The sequence below is a fragment of the Misgurnus anguillicaudatus genome, chromosome 21, assembly GCF_027580225.2.
Source record: "Misgurnus anguillicaudatus chromosome 21, ASM2758022v2, whole genome shotgun sequence".
Taxonomy (NCBI): domain Eukaryota; kingdom Metazoa; phylum Chordata; class Actinopteri; order Cypriniformes; family Cobitidae; genus Misgurnus; species Misgurnus anguillicaudatus.
This window is the reverse complement of record NC_073357.2, coordinates 53,036,392-53,059,020: the sequence shown is the minus strand read 5'-3', so window position 1 is coordinate 53,059,020 and position 22,629 is coordinate 53,036,392. Positions and strand designations below refer to the sequence as shown.

At 37.3% G+C, this 22,629-nt stretch overlaps 1 protein-coding gene across 2 annotated transcripts in view; it reads right to left on the bottom strand.

The window, feature by feature from the left end:
• Positions 1–22,629, bottom strand: part of zfhx3b (zinc finger homeobox 3b) — a 275,668-nt gene that overhangs the window by 218,784 nt on the left and 34,255 nt on the right. For both annotated transcript variants that reach the window (XM_055213083.2, XM_055213077.2), the window contains exon 2: positions 6,598–6,644. The gene's annotated coding sequence lies outside the window, so the exon portion shown is untranslated. The remainder of the gene's footprint in view (positions 1–6,597; positions 6,645–22,629) is intronic.

Genomic DNA, 22,629 nt, shown 5'->3' with positions numbered 1-22,629 from the left:
ACTGTAGGAGCTGGACATGGTTTGGATGGGGTGGATTGAGGATGGTGGAAATCTAACACCACCTCCTCAACAAACCATTTATTGTAATTTTTGCTGGGGGGTTTACCCTGTCACTAAAATGCAGTATAATTTGAGTATTTTACACATAGTTTAATTGTAATAATAACTGAAGCAAAGAGAGAGGCATCACATGAGGCGACAGCAAAGAAACAAATTCTTTGTGTGTACGGATTTGCGTTAAAAGGTGGTATGTTAATAATGCAGTGCAGAAATTTGTAGTTTTTCCAGAAATAATAAAAAAGATATTTAAAAAGACCTATATATATATTTAATTAGAGATTGGGTCAGTGACAAAAATGGTTTGGAAAGATGGGAATTTTTTTTTAATGCATGCATCAGGTTTATTTCAATGCACAGTGTATTTATGTAAATTTTTTGCAAAAAAAATTACATTTGCACCATTTTAATGAAAGTTAAGACTGAATGGACCTGAAAATGTCAAATGGTGTAACCCCCAATTGTGCCAAAGAATGAGAAATGTTGAAGGGACAGTTCGGCCAGGGATGATGTTGGGCCCATGATTTGCTCACCCCCAGGCTGTCCGAGATGCATGTGTCCAGCGTTTTTTGGACGAACACATTTTCAGTTGTTTTAGAAAATGTTTTGGATCTTTCAGTTGATTAGGTGTGGAGTTGCGGGGTCAGCGACCTTCAAGTCCAAAAAATGTGCATCCATCCTTCACAAAATAAATCCAAACGGCTCCAGGATGATAAATAAATGTCTTCTGGGGGTGGTCTGCGTGGTGCTGTTGTAGAAATAACCATATTTGGAACTTGTTTAAAAAAAATGGCTACCTTCCGGTAGCGCCGCCATCTTGGACTCCTCTGTATTCAGGAGAGAGTATTAGCGTAGTGTACGCACTTTTCTTAGTGACGTATGACAAATTCGGAGGGCGGGGGCACAGAGCAGCAGCAGAGAAACCTCCGAACGCTGCGTAAAGCTCTGATCTTGAATGCGGACGCGACTAAGATGGCGGCATTACCAGAAGCGAGTTATTTTGGTTTATAAAGTTTTAAATGTGGATATTTCTACAACGAAACTGTGCGGATTACCCTCAGAAGGCCTTTGCTTATCATCGTGGAGCCGTTTGGATTTAATTTGTGAAGGATGGATGCACATTTTTTGGACTTGAAGGTCGTGGACCCCATAACTTTACATTTGATTAACTTAAGATCTAAAACATTTTCTAAAACAACTGAAAATGTCATCGTCTGAAAAATGATGGACATATGCATCTTGGACGGCTTCGGGGTGAGTAAATCATGGGTTTAATATCATTTTTGGCCAAACTATCCCTTTAAATATTTTATCCATCTTGATGGCATGTAAGCGTAATCATAAAAAACATTTTAAAATATTATTTTATTAGTTATTTCTAAATGTAAATTTTAATGCGTTTTTATAATATTTGTCCTGACATATGCTGAAAACAGCTCTGTTTTTATATAATCTTTGACAAATGATGTAAAAATGTATGTAAAAAATCATATTACACTAAACTAGATAATTATATTTTATTTATCCACATTTTTTATGAATATATTTATATTTTAATTTAAAAAAAAATACTAGTTACACCAATTGACAAATACTGGTTACACATTGACATTTTTGCAATTATCCCACAAATATTCATTTAAAATGAAATAAACCCAGAAATTTTAGACTTAGACTCAAAAAAGAGAATGTATGCAAGTAATCTGAAAATGTATTTTGAAATTTTAACCCTTTTACATTTAATTTATCCCTACGGACACAAAATAATTGACCATTGACCCATTTTACATAAAACGATGTAGCTTGTATGCACGGTATGTCACTTTGGATAAAAGTGTACAACAAAATATACAATCCAGTTTTAAAATGTAAGATTTTATGAGGAATTAAGAGCATCAAAGTTTGATTTCAATCATTAATTTCGCAATAATTTCAATCTTTGCCGTGACCTTACTCAGTCATTTTATTTAGTAAACAGTAAATCACAAAAAATGAAAAATGACTTTAGTTGGGTTTACAGGCATTGTCACAAATATAAAAAAAATTATGAGCTAACATTTTAATAGTTGAACTTGACATACCATCTTAAAGCGGCGGATTTTCCTGTGTTTTCGAAGCTTTGATTGTGTTTACAGTGCGCAATATAATGTGTTGATGTTTCGTGTGTAATAAAAAGCAGTATTTAAGTGGTTTAAGGCTAAGGGGTGTTGTACACGAAAGTGTTACACAGCTAAAAATGGCAGGGGGACTCCGACTGTAGGCGCTTGCCAGCTTTTTTCAGCTGAGCGCTGTGGTTTTTATGATACTTCTGCTTTGTTTATCCGTAATTAAACAATGCGCCAGTTGGTTTGTTGTGATATTTGTCCCATCTCTTTTTCACCGAGAGAGAAGTGACATTGACAAGCTGAGCGTTTTACTCAAATTTTTCGAACCTCAGCCCTCAGTGTTGAGCGTGGAAAAAGTGTTGGTGCTCAGCGCAGACAAAACCCACCAGCTGCTGGCATTTTTTAAAAGCGCTGCGCTTCCATTGTAAACAATTGGAAACATACGCCGGCCGCTGGCATAAATGCCTTGGTGTTCATGCAATAAATAAAAATATTGAAAATGGAACCCAATTCATCACCTGCTGTATCTGTGAAGTTATCACACAGTCAAAATAAGCAAAACACATATTGCTAATAGACGTTCGACAGCAAGCCGACTGCGTTCTTTAAACAGTGAGACAGCGAACATCAGTGGATCAATAGCAGTGTCTATTGTTCACTCATTGAGAAGGGCATTAGGACTGCTCATGCTGTATCATGCATCCTTCACTGATGCAGGTCAGAGGTCATGAACCCTGAACCTTCAACACACAGCTTACACATGAAGTAAACCCAATCGCCAGAGGCTGTGCCGAGTCCTCCACCTTTCAGAACAGAAGTGCAAACAAACCACTGCTTCATAATCCACACGACAAGATGGACCTCAGACACGCAGAGTGACCTATGACCTTTGACCTCCAGCCAGCATCACCAAGTTCAAGGCTAGGCTCGGGAGGGGTGGACGGGCATCCAAATGGCCAGTGGATCAACATCGGTTCACAAATGAGAAGACTGTTAGCTTGTGCGTGTGTGTGTGTGTGTGTGGTTTGCTGAGAAACACGTTGCCAAAACACTTTTGCTTTCCATCTGGCACCCCTTTGAGAGAGCAGGCCTGTTGGTTTACAAGTCAACCACTTCAGAGCTATAAAACTGCACTTGAGTGGATTAATAAATAAAATAAAATAAAAAAACAAGTATGCCACTTCATTGGTGTTGATTAGCAAAACCACATAATGTTGATATCCAATTATGCGAGATTGCCTCAACATCTGCTTTTTACACTAAAAGTGTCTTTAAATTTCTCATAAAAGACAGCCTGATATTTATATGGTAATTACTCGCTTGCATTTAAAACAGTGGGGCTCTGATATAAAGTATTAAAAAAGCAGCACTCCTTTTAGGATCATATGTCTTGGTGGGAAGTGTGAAACCAGAGCAACGTTTTTCAGGCATCATTAAAACAGATTGTTTTGCCACCCTCTCACCTTGAAAAAAACTAAATAAATAAATGCTTTTAAAAACACAAATGCTTAAAAAGTGTTACTAAATATTCTGAGTAGTGCATTGTAAATATTCCTTCAAAAAGGAACCCGATTCTATATTGTTTCTATACTCTTAAAAATAAAAATAAATTGTTGTAGTAAAAAGGTTTTTTTTTAGATTATTCTTCTGAATTGTTATTTGAGGAACCAAAAATGGGGTCCAGGAACAGGGTTGGTGACCACTGCTCTGTAGCATTGCAGTAAAGAACCTTATGAGCACCTTTATTTTTCAGAGTATAATTGAAGAGCTCAGATGCAAAACGAGATAAGATAATGATATTAACCAAATGTTCTCGGCAGGTATTATTATGCGTATATAAAATACTTTTGCTTCAAATCCCCTTAATACCAGCCTAAGGCCATTCAGAAATACCACTTTAAACGGATGATTTTTTTTCAGCAAAGTCCTCAAAGTGCACAGAAGAACAACTGGATGAACGATGGCACGCGAACATCAAGCTGCAAGTGTTTTCCCCGGTTAAAGTGGTTTTACCGAATATATTAGGATATTGATTTTTGATTCTTTTACCTTTATTCCGAAAGGACAATGAAGAGTGACTTGAGATTTTTGTGATATTTGTGAAAATAAGGCATTTCAATGACTGACTAATAACATTTTCATTGCCATTAAAGTGAAATTACAGAACCTGAACATACGAGCCTGATAAAAAATGCTTATTTACAAGAAAACGTGTCAGACTGGGGCGGTCAAACGATTAATCGTGATTAATCGTATACAAAATAAAAGTTTGTATTTGCATAATATATGTGTGTACTGTGTGTAATTAATATGTACAGGTACTGGTCATATAATTAGAATGTCATCAAAAAGTTGTTTTATTTCATTAATTCCATTCAAAAAGCGAAACTTTTATGTTATATTCATTCATTAAACACTGTCTGATATATTTATGTTTATTTCTTTTAATTTTGATGATTATAACAGACAACTAAGGAAAATCTCAAATTTATGGAGCCCCTAAGGGGACATGGAGCAAAAATTAAATATAGTTTAGTTTCATGTGCGCACGTAAAACTATCGCGTTTAGTTTCACGTGCGCACGCGAAACTAAACTTAAAAAAAAAATCTGTACATGAAGGTTTCGCCTGAGCACATGAAAGTGCTTTACTTGCTTTCACGTGAGCACGTAAAAGTTTCACGTGAGCATGCGGAAGTTTCACGTGAGCATGCGGAAATTTCACGTGAGCACGTGGAAGTTTCACGTGAGCACATGAAATTAAACTTTAGATTTTTTTTACTCCAACGTCACCTTAGGGGCTCGGTACAAATTCAGTATCTCAGAAAATTAGAATATTGTGAAAAGGTTCAATTTTGAAGACACCTGGTGCCACACTGTAATCAGCTAATTAACTCAATATCCCTGCAAATGCATTTAAATGGTCTCTCAGTCTAGTTCTGTAGGCTAAACAATCATGCGGAAGACTGCTGACTTGACAGTTGTCCAAAAGACGACTATTGAAACCTTGCACAAGGAGAGCAAGACACAAAAGACAATTGCTAAAAAGGCTGGCTGTTCACAGAGCTCTGTGTCCAAGCACATTAATAGAGAGATGAAGGGAAGGAAAATATATGGTAGAAAAAAGTGTACAAGCAATAGGGATAACCTATTGGTCAGTTGGTAACTTTTTGATGATATTCTAATTATATGACCAGCACCTGTATATATAAATACACAGGCATACAGGTACACACTCACATAAAGGATTATTAGGAACACCATACTAATACTGTGTTTGACCCCCTTTCGCCTTTAGAACTGCCTTAATTCTACATGGCATTGATTCAAGAAAGCATTCTTTAGAAATTTTAGCCCATATTGATAGGATAGCATCTTGCAGTGGGATTTGTGGGATGCACATCCAGGGCACGAAGCTCCGTTCCACCACATCCCAAAGATGCTCTATTGGGTTGAGATCTGGTGACTGTGGGGGCCATTTTAGTACAGTGAACTCATTGTCATGTTCAAGCAACCAATTTGAAATGATTTGACCTTTGTGACATGGTGCATTATCCTGCTGGAAGTAGCCATCAGAGGATGAGTATATGGTGGTCATAAAGGGATGGACATGGTCAGAAACAATGCTCAGGTGGGCAGTGGCATATAAAAAATGCCCAAATGGCACTAAGGGGCCGAAAGTGTGCCAAGAAAACATTCCCCACACCATTACACCATTGCATTAACGAGAAATTGAACAGGTGTTCCTAATAGTCCTTTAGGTGAGTGTATATTTAAGAAACAATATATTTATTAACATTTTTTGAATGTAGGCTATATATAATATAAAATATATATAAATATAAAGAATTATATATTCACAATTGTTTCTTAAATACATAAATAAATGTGTGTATTTATATATATATATAATAATTATTACACATCTGAACTTTCAATTGCAAAGGTAAACATACATGTATATCATACTAGAAAATCTATTAATATAATTATTGAATTTAAAATATGAGATTACAATTTGATTTATTTTCTTCCTGAATAAAACGTAAACAGCACAGAGCTCTGGTATATCAATTTTGCTATTCAGATCCATTCGATCTCTGGTTTCAACTTCCCTTTCACTTGCTTGCAAAGATGTGACATTTTGTCATGCGGTGGCATCACATTTTTTACCCATAGTTCTCAGTGAGTGACAGAGGCCAGGAATAGCACATGGCAAATGACTCCAGCGTGAGAGATCAATATTGTAGTGTGGCACTTTAGATATACTGTCAGATCCAAACCTGCACAAACGTCTTTGCCACAGCAGCGATAATTCACTCCCCGGTTAAATGCACGAAAAGCATTATGGGAAATCTGCCCCAGATGTACTGTACGCCATGTTGCAAAATTACACGTCGGACGAACTTTGAATGTTTTTTGCGTTTTCGTACTCACCGACAGCCGACGAAGAGCGGAATCCCTTTCCAGGTTTCCTCACAGACCTAAAAAAGGACACACAAAGAAATAATCATAATCAAACAGCCTTCAATCAAATCTGAAATTCAATTTTCCTCATCCACTTCAATCAGCCGTCTCAAAGAAAACACCAAGGTCTCTAATCGGCAAGTTGACTGATCAGCATTCTTATTCGCATACTTCCTGACTGTTCCCAATCATTTCTGGCCTCAAGGCCATACTTAACAACACCATATAAAATCAGCTTGTGAATAAACCTTGAAATGCACAAACCGGGAAAAAGACCAAGCCGAATTTCTGTGCAACATTTGGGACAATAAGAAACATATTTTACCAAACAAGTATGTAACACAAATTATTTGCACGGTACCGTGCATTCCCTTTCAGCACGGGAATTTTGTCTTCTTTATATTAAAACAATAAATACAACTGCAAACTGTAAAATGTAAATCTTAAGTTTGCCAGTCTGCACTTTTAAAGTACTTTCTATTTCAGAGACTATAACTGTAAGTGTGAACCAATTGCACAACTTTGGCACAGAACTAATACGAGATGGAAGGAAATGGTATGCGTTAATGTCTTAATGTAACGTCCTTGTGCTTCCTCACATAATCAAAATCGCACTCAATGACACGTATATTTCAGCACTTTTATGTGAGGTTGGCTTCTCTGTCACTGTATTACACCAGCTCTGGGGCAATGGGCTAATTACCGAGCGTGTTTAATAACAGGCCACAAACTCACACACACACCCAGACACAACGACAGATTTATGGTGCCCTATGGAGGCAGCAGAGAGGACCCCTGCCTCCAGTGGCCCACCACAGCCGAATGAGATATAGTGAGGTATTGATTCCAATGCCACTTCATTTCGCAATAACTATTACACAATATTCGCTTGCCTGCTCCAGGCCACTGATTTATACTGCCCTGTTATTTGCATTAGCGGTAAGTGTTTTTCTATACCGCAGCTATGGAAGGTCCATAACACATATGTACACCCGCATAAGTATAAAACTTTCAGCCTCTCGCATATATATACGCATCTATCAGAGTGCAGCTCTGGAAAGCACGGACATTTCAATCTTATGGATCTTAAGTGCATGTCCTCAGAACAACTGTGACATAAAGTGTTTCCATACATCTTTATTCCTAATCCAACATGGGTGATGGACAGAAATGCAGACTTCTCCTGATCTTAATGGACTCACCTGGATCACAGTTTGAACATCAAATCCTGTTTTCGAAACATTTTACATTTCCATTTTTTTACATTTAAGCAATTGGTGCATGCTTTTATCTAAAGTACAGTACAAGGTGTACATTTTTGCAGTTTGTGTTTTCCATTTGAACCCCTGATCTATTCGAGCTACAGTGCACTGGCACCTACATATGTGCTTTTCTTAATTAAATCTTAAAGACTTATTTATAGATATGTAGATTATGAGTAGATGAGGGGAGAACAAGATTTGGAAACGTCAACCTTCAGATCTTACAACATTTGTCTCCAACCTTTCTGATGATGCAAATAAAAGATCAAACATAAAATTCACAACTGTAAAGTGATCCAATAGCTAAACAGAACTTTGTGGGTTCGATCCCCGGTAAGTCGCTTTGAATTTGGCATAAATAAATCCATTGGTTGTTGTGACGTGCATCATCTGTGATCAATCTAGGAGTCCATTACATGCAATGCATGTAATCAGTGCCTTCTGCATGCTAGTGCCAGGCGTACACCACCAGACCACCTAGCGTCGGGGACGCGCATGTTCAAGCCGAGCGTGTGCAGAGAGGGGAGGGGTGGCAGGAGCCACGTGCCCAGCCGAAATTCTCATACATATCCTCTCTGGAGGCGTTAGAAATGCCCGCCCGGCTTGCCCACTCCACCGGACTAAACAAAAGCACTAAGCAGCCTTAATTGCTACTTGGCTCTTTTGCATCTGGAGGGTGTCATCTCGGCGGTGATATGTAAATCAGCGGCCCCGCCTTCTGCTCCCCCACCCACTCCCAGGGCATAATAAGCTCTTTATCTGCATACGGGGCGGGCAAACGAACAGGCTGGCTGCCAAGTTTGCGGGGCTGGTGAGTGTGGTAATGCGGAAAGAGACACTTGTTGCCTGTTATGCCAAGCCGAGCGATACGCGCGCAGATGGCCGAGGTCCGCTGGCAAGCAGGCAATCATTCGCTGGCACTTCAATACCAGCGGGAGAGAAAAGGCACGTGGCACCCTGACTCCATATTTACTTCATTCATGAATAGAGCCCATTCATATGCACAGTCTAGGCTAATTTTATGCTAATGTGGCAAGGGGGAGGAGGCAACGGGGCTAAGTTGCTGTTTGTGGGTATTGACTGCCTGGTTGTCTGAATTAGTTACTGCTGTCTGCTAAATACCCAGAGGTTACGAGAGAAGAGATTTGTGCGCGCCAGTGCTTTTATTCAAACTTTAGGAGAGCTATAATTATTATGTTTTATCTTAAGTGACATCTATACAGATCAAAGATTAAGAGCAATTAAGGGCTTTTCTGGCAGGGTGAATATATTGCTACTTTCGAAGATAGAGAGGAAATGAAATTTTTGGACTATTGAAATTTAGCGACTGCATATTCATTTTTTATTAACTTTCAGCTTAACAACGCCTGGCAGGCGTAAAATTCATTCTGTCGTACAAAAAAGTAGCCGCAGAGACACGGCATGGGAAGAAATTCCCACAAATGTTCCCGAAAACATCAGATTCCAGATTTTTACAGGGTTTAAAGGAATAGTTAATTTTCTTAAAAGAAAAATCCAGATAATTTACTCACCACCATGTCATCCAAAATGTTGATGTCTTTCTTTGTTCAGTTGAGAAGAAATTATGTTTTTTGAGGAAAACATTGCTGATTTTTCTGATTTTAATGGACTTTAATAGACACCAACACTTAACACTTAACTCAATACTTAACAGTTTTTTCAGAGTTTCAAAGGACTATAAACAATCCCAAACAAGGCATAAGGGTCTTATCTAGCAAAACGATTGTCATTTTTGACAAGAAAAATAACAAATATACACTTTTAAAGCACAACTTCTCGTCATGTAGATCCGGTCGTCATGCGCCAGCGTGACCTCACGCAATACGTCATGACGTCAAGAGGTCACAGAAGACGAACGCGAAACTCCGCCCCAGTGTTTACAAGTGTGTTAAAAGAGGATTGTTCCTACGTTGTTGCATGTCAACTAATTAATGTCTTTGTGTCAGTTTATTGTTTTACAATGGTCCGCAAATGTGCGTTTTATATATGTAACACGTGACCTCCCTACATCACTACGCATTTACGTTAGGTCGCGCTGGACCGGACCTAGACAAAAAGTTGTGGTTTAAAAGAGCATATTTTTTATTTTTCTTGTCAAAAATGACAATCGTTTTACTAGATAAGACCCTTATGCCTCGTTTGGGATTGTTTATAGTCCTTTGAACATCCGTCGAAAAAAACTGTTACATGTTGAGTTAAGTGTTAAGTGTTGGTGGCGTCCATCAAAGTCCACCAAAATGAGAAAAATCCTGCAATGTTTTCCTCAAAAAACACAATTTCTTCTCGACTGAACAAAGAAAGACATCAACATTTTGGATGACATGGTGGTGAGTAAATTATCTGGATTTTTCTTCTATTATCTGGAATATTCCTTTAAAGGTAATGGTTGAAGAGTTGAAACACTGAGGTATTGCTCTTGCTCGTGTGTTTGCGTGCATGTGTGTGTGTTTGTGTCAGCGTCGGGCAATGCTAAAGTCACATTCCCTGGAGCTTTATGTGTCCCCGTGCTTACACTGCTCCTATCAACATCTTGCCTTAATGCATTTTCTATACCTGCCTGTGTCCCGGCTACATGGACTCTCCGATGATTTAGAGGCAGCAACAAACCTGTCCCATTTTCAGACGGACATTATTGATAGACTGTCACTTCAGATTGTAGCTAACTGCTAATGGTTATTTTATAGTGCATATGTCAAATCTGATGTGGAGTGTGTTCGTTTATTTATTTATTTTTTACCTCTTTCTCTATGTGATATTTTCAAGCTGGCGTCCTTTGCTAAGCTAACGGATGTCACATTAACAAAATGAGACTTGACATGCATTGACTGTGTGTGTTTAACTAAAGCAGCCAAGAAATAGACATTTGCAGTGTTTTACGTAAATTTTTGGCTTCTGTATGTTAAATCGCAAGGAATGAGATTGTACGTGCTCACTTACAATGAGAAGATATGAATGCGGTGGACATAACATTCAATCTGCTTGGTAATGAGACTCTGATGTATATGATTTAAATTGTTTTACCAAAGTAAGAAATTTAAATCTTGGTAGGCCTTGGTTTAAAACCTATATCTACAGATACATATAAAAGTGCTAAGTATTAAACTATACCAATGAATCTTATCAGCTCCTTGAAGCCAGTGCAATTTTATCTTGACCATAGAAAATCAGCTAAGCATACAGAATTTTCACACTGTGATCTCATTTATAATAGGATGGAAACCATTTGAATGCAATAAGTCACATTTTTACAATATATCTCCAGAATTTATATCACTTTGTATTGCTACTCTGCAGATATTTCAATCCTATAATTATAGAAAAATTAAGTTTAATTTCTGCTCGAGTAAAATCAAAGTGGTGCCAATATTACAGCCTGCAGTGTGATTATTTTATGACCTATTTGAATTTGAATTACAGATAAAACCCTAAAAAAAAATATATTTATTGCAAGTGCATCAACGGCAAGTGCTGTTCATTGTGTATGTGTGGACTAGACTGCTAGTTTCTTTCATGCTTGGATCTTCGAGGGCCTCAATTTTGTGGGTATTAATGAGAGCACCTGCTCAGGGAGAAGATCCAGCGTCAGTAGATCAGTCTCTGTATCAAAGCCAGGCTTTTTGTTTCACCACTTGAATCATCTGAGTCGTTCGAAATCAATTTAACAATCGTCCCTGAGACCGATTTGAGTATGTAAATGTGGCCAGGTGGGGAAAAATAGGGTGAGCTGCAAAGAGAGAAGGAAAGACAATGAAATGGCAGCGAACATCTATTACTGCACTAAAAAGTCGAATCCTTAAATTCCACACGCAGCAGGGCATGAAACAAAAGCAGCGAGACGAAAACCGGCAGAAAGATACATAAAACATATAATTGCACCGATGACTAACCATAAAAGAATAAAGTGAAATGAAAGAAGAAACAAATCACAAAAAGTACAAATATTTGCTCTCTTTCCAAAGCCAGTGACTGCATAAAAAAGTATTTTTATAAGCTTTGCATGGGTGCTTTCAGCATGTGGGGTGTACCAAAACCATAAAAATCTTAATTAGAAATGAGTCACAATAGCTAACTATTCAACTAAACGACTAGTTAATGTTATTCTTGTTGAAGTCTCCCTGTAGTTGATAATTTTTACATAAAATCCATCTTTGAGAATCATAATAGCATATTCAGGTTGAATGTACCTCTACACCCTTGCCTCATTTAGTATTAGCGGGTCAATGAATACTGAATTAGTCCCCTTCACCAGTGATGCGTGGGTCAGTGTATAAATAACACGCACATGACCGACGTTTTCAACTAACCCGTTCGCAACTCGGACCGCAAAAAAATTTTTTTACCCGACCCACTTCCTGGCGCGCATTAAAAAAAAAAAAGTTGTAGTTACCATATTTTAACCACAGCCGCGAGAGTCCGCCATATGCTGCTTCTGTATTTATATAATTCAATGGATTCAGTGATGTGGAATGACGAGTATGCAAATTTCACGCTAGTTGGCTTGTTTGGTTAATTTAGACTATTCAACCTTCCAGGTAAGTTCTGTATGCTATGGTTTATCGTTTAAAGGGGGGTTCAATGGTATTTCAAGCATTTTGACTTATTAACACAGTTATAGAGTTGTTTCCTCATGCTAAATGTAGGCAAAGTGTCAAAAAAGCTGTTGGCCGTGTTACAGAGTATTTCTGTGCCGAATGCACTCCGCCAGGGTTCGTACAAGTTTCGGGAAGTTTTCTTCGATTACAGGTCCAGCTGACGTTTCAGGGGTTTCTATACCTATCACTTCTTTATATGGGCACTTCCCCCAGAAATCCCCGCCCACCCGTCAATCAGAGGGAGACGCTAGAACTTGCAAACATCATATCTCGCAAGACAGCTTTGTTTAATTTCTAAACTCGACAATGGCACGAAAGAAGAAGTGTGTTTTTGGATGTAAGGAGATGAAAGTCAGCCTTATGGAAACAATGGATATAGTTTATTATCCGGGGTAGCAGCGGAGTTTTGCGTGTGTGTTTGACGCGCTGGATTTTCCCAACCGGGTCATGAGTTGCACGCGGTAAGACTTCTGTCTAATGTTGGAAATAGGCGCGTGCATATTATATAAATGACAGACGAACATGTAGTGAATCATAAGTTATAAGTGTTGCATGACTCGTACTCGCTCCTCCCGCGGTGTAACTCCTCCTTCTTCGTTTTATCGTACGTTATCGGAAAGATTCGGTAAAGCTAATCTTTCTTTTATAAATCTGATTAAACTAAAGACTCTTCCGAGATGTAAAGGATGTAATACTACTCTATAGGTACTCCAGATTAACATCAGAAATGGAGAAACAGCGTGTGTTACGTGAGCTTTAAATAACTGATACTGTAATATTACTTTAACGTACAGACATCTATTCAGCCTGCTGTTCTGTCTGCTATTGTTTAGTTGAATAACTTGCCTTTCCAGACTAAATGTCTGTTCTTCGGCTTGGATTTTGTGAAATCATTTTTTAAATAAACGCAACGTATGACTTATATGTTATTTTGTCTTAATGACGCATTTTTGAATGATGCGGCTGATAGTCCGGAAAGTACGGTAATTGGCGACCAGAATATCATAAAAAAAAATTTTGGATCAACCTGCGCATCACTGGCCTCCACTCTTTTGCATCACTCCGGACCATAGATATATTTGTAAATAGATGCTACATTTGTCAGTTTCAGACACAAAACTGCTAATTCCGGTTACACACAATGAATAAGTGAGTTGCGGGTCTGCAGCACTAATGTTTCAGCGCTGATGTTAACAGGTTATAGCACTCGCCCTGCACGGGTGAGCATAACAGAAGTAGAGCTGAAGCAGCTTTGCTGCAATCGTTTCAGCGTTGAGTCTATACGGCATCCATATATAATATCTACTCTATGTCTCAAACTACTAATCCACACATTCAACTGTGATGATGTGATCTGGTTGTGAAGTTTGAAACCGAGGCAATTTCAAACTGCGGGAAAACTCTTTGGAGGAAATACTCAGCAAGGGTGTTGAATGATGATTTTCCACATGGTTTGTCTTAAAGCATATTAAAAACACCACATAGACATATAAACAAAAATAAAAATGTCACCACAGGGGACTTTAATTCTTGTGCAAAAAGGGATGTCGGAGACCCCTACATTCTGTTCTGTTACTCTTTTTCTAAACATTTTGTAATCCAAAATGCAAAAGCTCTCTAAAACATATTTGTTTTATCAGTTGAGTTATGCAGCGCTTTCTTAAAGCTAATTATTTTTGCACATCCTTATTTTTAATTACGCTCCCTCTTTAAAACCTCATTTCTGCATTCTAAGCGAAGGATATCCCATAATGCATTTCAACAAACCTCTTTTATACATATGCATATACTAAAGAATTGCAGTATTATAATACAGAGCTCAGACACTTATAATAATTTATGACAGTATATATAAGCACAATGACACAGAGCTATTGCCATTCAGACATGCATTGGAAACCGCACTCTCACATGCATGCATGAACACACAAGAAATGAAAAGAAAGTAGTGAGAGACAAAGGAAGAGTCAGAAGAAGAAGATCTGTGGTGTTCGGACACAGAGGTGAGCACAAAAGCTGGAGAAAGATTCAATTAAGCATCATATCCACTGACCTCATTGTCATGGTTACCAAACAGAAGAAAATATTAATCAAGCCCACACTTAAGAAAACGACGAGAAAGACAGAACAGACGAAAGGAAAAAAAATGCAATGTGCCCAAAAGTGAGTGCAATTTAATAAGACCCCAAACTGCATTCTGTTGCGCCTTTGCCTCTCAAGCCTCCCGCATACGGGCATCTTTATGCTGACATCGAAACCTGGCAGTCCACTTGACCTTGTGATACAAATGAAGTCTGGTCCCTAATAATGTGCTTTTCGTTATCAGGCTGAAAATTCGGTACTTTGACTAATGGAGACACAAAGGAGGAAAGGAAACAGGGTAGATAATTTAAACACTCAATCTGTACACTCAATTTTCTTCATTCACTACAGCACCGAGCACTGCTTTTTCAATAAATAGTCCTGATGTTTTAAGATACCTCTCCTTGTTCTTTGAAAGATCATGGATTCAATTTACAAAGGAATGCACAGGCACATATTGTAAAATGTATAGCTTTGCAAAAAACAACAAGGTTGTTTTGGATAAAAGCACTTGCTAAATATAACATAAATATGTATAATTAGATCTATATGTCCCAAATGCATCTTTAGAGACGGATAGGTGAATGAATCATATGTTATGCTTCTGAAGTGTCTCCTAAAGGGGTGCACACCTGTTTCTGATCCTGGAAAAGAGAAAGTAAAACAAATTTCACATGCATATCGCTATAGACTTTAAAAAAAATCTGACAATCATTTTCAATCACCCCGAGCCGCGGCGCACTGCTTTGGCGTATTTGGCTGCACAGCGCTGAGGGGGGAAGTTAAGCATTGTTCTATTTGATGAAACTGTGGAGTGTTTGCTCGCTGTCTGCGGGGACTGTCTTGAAAACAAGCTATCTGAAAACTCCCCCCGCTGTGCGAAATGTTAAATAAACAAAGGCACGGATAAACAAAATCCTTCCATTTTAATGTCACCGAGAAAAAAGACCATGTTTTAATGCTAAGATTGCTGCAGGAGCGACAGCACCGCCGACACAGTTTCATAGAAAGTTTACACATCGGTGCAACCTGGATTTCAATCAGCTTCAGTAATTATGGTTCATGAGAAAATAGAATGACAAAAGTAATTTCACAAAAAAACTTTAATGCTTTTGCGGAGATACGACCAAACTAAACTTGCATGAGCCATTCAAGGAGAAATATTCTTTAATTAAATATTTTAAATACTTGAAATAACTAGCTTTTGAAAAGGTGTTGTATGGTATGTTAGGCTGAAGGATGTTAAGCGCTCTATGGTTCAGGAGATTCAACAGAGAGCGAAATTATGCTGTATTTAAGAATATTTCTTTCTTAGTCGCTTCTTCGAAATTCATTGTGAGAAATAATTGACACACATTATAACTATATATCTCTTCATGTAGATATCATAGGTCAGACAAATTAGTCCTGCAAGCGTTTAAGATTATACTAAAAACTTATATTTGAATTCTTACACTTTTTTTCCAGATTTCCAGAGGAGATTATTAGAGTCTTTGTATAAAAGAAAAACAAACACCTCCATTTGTTCTCCATTTAAACTCGTAGCCGTCTAAGAAAAGCTACCGAGGTTCTAAAATGATTTTATTTGTGATTTTTCTTTCCTTTAGAAAAAAAATAGACGACCTGAACCTACCTCGCGAATGCTTTATGTAAATGCTGATTCATGCTTAAACTAAACCAATCTGATCTTCTTCTGTATCCTACAGGTGACAGCATTGCGTGTGGCATTTTGCACAGGCAGTGCAAGAGACACCTCATGCATATAACCACGTGACCATTTCAGATACAATTCAATTCCTAGGTATCAGCCATTTCTACCTGATACAATCATGCAAGGTTATTAAGCCCCGCCCCTGAAGGTCATGTGATTAATGAGTGGCAGAACCTTAGCCATAACGTGTATGAGCACATCTCATATTCATTGGACAGCAGGGCCTAGTTGAATAAATAGCGAGGGACGTCTGACCCTTACAAAGGACCGTCATTGCATCTTCAGACTTTGAAACTAATAAAGGGATTTGATGCCTTGTTTGTACAAAGAGATAAATTCTGCCTCCAGTGTGCTTCCTATGCCTTGTTCTGAGTGGCGTGAGCACTTATAATACATGAAGAACAAAACCTGAACGTTACGGATGTTCAGTTTATTTGATGACTTCACAGCTCCATCATAAACAATGATTACTCGGCCATTCACAAGTTAGTGCCTTTCATTTGAGTCCAGATGTATATCACACAAGGCTATAGAACCAGGTGAAACTATGCAAAACCATTTGCATGGATTATATGCCAAGAACAAGATGTAAATATTTTCTTGGTAAATGGGAAGATAAGGAAAACCATATGAAAGGAGATAAAATGAAGAATAATTGTTTGACAGCCAGCAATTGATGCAAAATGGATGGAAATGGAGAAAAATCCAAAAGAGACACACAGCAAATTCTGCAACTAAAGGTCAGGTGTGTAAGAACTGCAAGAGTTGTGTTACCAAATGAAATTGCACGAATAATACTTTTATTTAAACAGATATTAGTTGCCCAAACTCACGCCATTGGTTAAGCCATTGTTGCTTTGTCAAGCTGGTCAGGATGCTCAAAAAACAATGCACCACTCAATTTCTGAGTAAATTAATCTGTGATTGCTAACCTGTCTAACTGAAATCAAACTTTGATGCTCTTAATCTCATAATTAGATCATCAAACGTTATCCTGGATTTCACAGATAGGGTCACACATTTATAGATAACTGCATATTAACCTGAGATACTGAGAAGCATTTTACCCCCAAAAATAGTCAATTTGGGAACGTGTATGAGGAATGTAAGCAGAATAAACTCCAGCACAGTAAGAGTTACTCTCTTCAAACCCACACCCCATGAAGTGCTCACCACATCACAATTTCACCTTTTATTTATGGTGAAAGTAACCACTTGCCTTATGCGCGCAACAAATACCATGATTCAGTGGCACCGGGGTTAACTGTAATGATGATGGTGAAGTAAATGAAAATATTTAAACACACTACTGTGTAAATTCAAAAGCATTTTAAATAGAAATTGTAATTTAAATGCAACATAAAATATTATATGAAGAGTTGAGTTCCAAAACGCAATAAACACCATTTAAAAAAAAATTAGTTACAGCCAAAATCAGTATTGTATCAGGTCAGTGTTTAAAAGTAAATACTTAATTTTACGCAAAATGCAATATCGGCCGTGTTATTCTGTCATCTTTTCTCCCTTTTTTCCCAAAAAGCAAAAAAAACCACCACTCCTCCTTTTCTGCAAAATGCAATAAATCCGCTCAACAAATCAAAGAGCACCATTCCATATATTGTAAACAAACAATGGCGGCGTGTTGAATACACAGACTCATAGTTTTCCTCATCTTGTACTTCGTGATCAAAAACAAACAAAAACAAAATATTACTTTAATGGCATAGATAAACTTGTGGTTGTTTTCTGTGACGGGAAAGAAACGTAAGCCATCAAAGTCTAATAATTTACGTGAGAGGCACTCGGGAGACGGAAAATGCCGGTTGCTTGTTTTCCTGACAGCATCAAGCTCCTCACATTGACCCCAGAGGATCTTATGAAAAACTTTCCATTATTTTACGCGAAGCCAACGAAAATCGAGGAGGACCAAATCTTTTTACAGCTGATCGCTGTGAAAAATGTAAAGCGACGAGCCGACGACGTCCCAAGTATAACAGCAGCAATGACAGTGTTATATGACAAAGTAAGTGTTTTGGTTAATGCCATTAATGTTTATTTTTTAATCAGTGTATACCACTAGTCAACTAAATGAATATAACATGGCAAAGATGAATGCACATTTATATATATTTATATATTCAATAGATTTATAGCATTTATAAAAAAATTGGCATGGATTTATTGCATTTTGTGGAAAAGATAATCAGTTTTTATAATAAATCTTTGAAAATCAAATTATGGATTTGAATTTTTTTATGTTTTTCTAACCTAAAGATGCTGTGTGAAAGTTTGTAACAGAAAATAGTGGTTTTCATCTTGTCACTTTCTTGGTATAGAAAACACGTTTTTACCCAAATTAGTTAAAATGGATTTATTGCGTTTTAAAACCAAAATCTTCATATATAAATATAAAGGACTACTCTCTTACTTTATCTTTCTCTGCTTGTCTGTAAAATGTCAGGGTTGTAGATCCCCTCTTGACCCTCAGCATGAAGAAACTCTCTCCAGATTCAAGAGCACATGATCGCATCAAACATACAGCAGATTTCTAATAGTGAGGTCATGTGAAATACAGTAACAACAAATTTTGAAAAAAGTGACATGCTAACACTACATATGCCGGTCTTCTGTATGTGGCCAAATATCTTTGCCAGTGTATTTCCCCATTGCTGTAGATAGATTGTGTACATGTGTAAACACAGACACAACAAATTCACACATGGCGCACAGATGCGCCAGCAATATCACGCCTGATCATAGGACATTTTGTTGAATGCAATACAAAAATATACTCTGTATTTTTTTAACTCATAGGTAACCTTATGAAAATTAACCAGGTTTTTTGTAAACGTATTGATTAACATTGGCAAAACCATGGTTTTACTTCAGTAACCTTGGTTGTGCTACAAAACTTGTGATTTTACTATAGCAACCATGTTTTTTTTTAACTGTAGTAAAACTATGGTTAATTTTCATAAGGGTACTAATCAGATGCAATGTTCAATTTGAAACATTAAAAGAAACCTTCATGATTTTCAGAACAGTCAAAAAGTGTGACCCTGGACCACAAAATCACTCATAAGCGTCATTTTTTATTATTGAGATTCATACATAATCAGAAATAAGCTTTTTAATGAATTGATTTGGCAAATAAACAACTATTTGGAAATCTGGAATGTAAGGGTGCAAAAATATTAAAATATTGAGAAAATCGCCTGTTAAAGTCCTTAGCTACACATTTGACTAATGATAAATACATTTTGATTATTTATGGTAGGAAATTTACAAAACATCTTCATGGAACATGATCTTTACTTAAAGAAATCTGATTTTTCCATATTCAAGGGCTATAATTGCATCCCTAGTGCTTCTATCAGCCTAGAAAATTTGAAAAAGATCAACCCAGTAACTTAGTTTTGGTAAATCATTATTTTCAAGCACGTGCAAAATTTGTTCATTGAAATTAGGCTCCCCTTATGATGTCATAAGGAGATCTTATTATAATAATGCCGCCCCTTTATCTGCACTATCCAACCACGACACAGCCATTTAGCGCAGAGAGAAAGAGGAAAATAATTCAAAGCACAATTGAGTTTTAATTTCAACAAATTGCCATTATTGCGATCAGTGTTTGAATTTCATCAGCTTATTTGCATTTTAAAGGACACACCCAAAACAGCATATTTTTGCTCACTCCTATAATAAATTATCTATATGGTATTTTGAGCTACAACTTAACATGTGTAATATTTATTTTACATCTTAAAAAAGTCTTGTGACATGGCCCCTTTAATATCCTAAAGACTTTGGCATAAAAAATCCACAATTTTGATCCAAACAATGTATTTTTGTCTATTGCTACAAATATACTTGTGCTACTTATCTGGTTTTGTGGTCTAGAGTCACAAATGAGAAATTTGGTTCATAAAAAAAACAAAGAATATGTTTTACATGATGATATGTTAATTTTTCTGTGTATGATTTGTCTTTTTAAAGCATGATCATCTGTGTGTGTGTGTAATATGTGAGGGGCGGGGAGATCACAAGTGGAAGTAAGGCCATGCTGAGAAAAGGAAATAGGCTAGAGGACATTTCACGCTCATAGTGGCCAGTGAATTGGAATGACTGCAGCGCGGCATGATTTGAAGGTCAGGAGATAGTGGATTATATTCCAGAGGTAGAAAGAAGAGGAAGATGATTGGAGATGGGGGGTGTGTGGAATAAACAGACCGCTCATCCTCTTTCTCTCTTTCTATCGGTTTCTTTTCTTTCTTTCCATTCCTCTATTTTTTTCTCTGATTGCAGGACAGGCAGGCAGAATAAAAACACAGAGGCACCAAACCGACACCCATTAGTCTCGCACATCACGTCCCATGCGCGCGCACGCACGACACGCTGAGAAATCTCATTCTAGTCTCATCTGACGTACTGCCTCCTCATACTGGCCACTAACATCTACCCTCGGCCCAAAAGAGAGAGAGAGAGAAAGAGACGGAGAAAGAAAATGTGTTTTACACAAACAATAACAGCGCTATCAGGCAGAGCGCGGTATTCCGAGATCGTGATTTAATAAAAACAGAGCGGGATTGAATTATCATATTTTAACTGGATGTGTGTTTCAGTTAGAACGTGTGATCCGGGCCTACAAATGATCCGAATGCTTTTCGGAGGTGCAAGACAGCTCCCTCTCTCTCTCTACTTGCTTCTGTTTTCTCAAAAGAAAAGCAGGGGGGTCAAGAATGTAAACTAATAAGCCCTTTGGATGTCATTGACATAGAAAATAAACCGAGATGCTAGAAAGCCAAAGCTCTCATCTGATCTGGCTCCACATGTAAGTGCAGAAGTCCAGCCACGAGAGGTTGATGGGGATTATCTACATGATTGCAGTAATCATAGAGAATGAGATGCGAGATGACCGCGTGTATCTGCCTCGCTCCTTAAACCCTCAGAGGAATTTTACACATTCAACTAATATGGGAAAAATAGTACGAGGGCAAAGGATCACAATAAACAACAACAAACACAGAGGCAGAGATGTCAGGAGATGTGTAAATCATGCAAACGTCCGCAATTATATTAATTTCGGAAACATGGCAACTTTACGTTTTGTATCTGCCTTCGGCATTCTGTGTTTCTTTTGTAATCACATCCCAACGCCAAGCGGACAGCAGCAGGCGAAACATGAAAGAGCTTATTTTTCTTCCACCTATCTAACACATTTCATTCTCTCTCTCTTTTATTCCGAGTCTTTGATTCAAGGTTCCTAGGATTAAAGATTTGGTGGTAATGTAATTCAGGGGTCCACTTCCAGCGGACGTCACAAAGGGATTGAGTGACGCTTGGATGGGTAGAGGATTCTAGATTGTTGTGCCTCTGAAGGTGCCTATAAACATATCATCAAAATCGAACAGCCAATCGAGAGCTCCCAGATGCTCCGTATACACGGATGGAGATGTCTAATAGGTAAAGAACAGGTGTCAGTCATCTCTTGTAGCCAATGGGGTTCGATCGTGGATGCAGCACGCTGGACTCGCACGCTTGCTTGTGTCTGAAACCACCTCATCGCAAAAAATACAGGATTGAAAGAATTATATATATATATATCCCCATATAACCCACTCTAAATATACCTATCTATCTATATATATATATCTATACGTCTATAAATCATATATGCATACATTTTATATTTTACAATTGATTAGTATTATATGCAGTAGTACTATTATAAACAAGTATTTCTAATTCTCATTATTGTCCAGTTCGACTGCTTTCATTCTGAAATACTGTCTATTAAATATTCCAAAACCTCTTAAAAAGCAAACAGCCCAGATCAGATCGCCTGCAATACTGTGTTGCACATCCTCAACCAGAACATCCACATGTCCTCAGGGCATCACACAGCAGACAAGAGAAATGAACATGTCTCAGATGCACAGCTTAGAAACAGCAAGTAAATATGAGATCAAACTCAATGTATTGTTACCTAAAAAAAGACAAATATTACCAACATAAAAGGAATGAAATGGAATCTGTATACTGTATATTTATTTATGTAAAACATTTAATATTCATAAAATTAAATTTGTATTTTGTATTTTGGTCTAATTATTAATTACATCAATTAATTAATTAATTAATTTATATACAAATATCTTCTGTAAAAAATATAATTTACACCGAATTATATTCCTGATAAAAATGCTACATTATCCAACAAATTAGTATTGGAAAAGAATTCATTAAATTCACCAAAATCAAGTCACATTCTTACTTGATATAATAATTAATTTAATTTACATATTTAATTATAATTTTTAAATAATATTTAAAA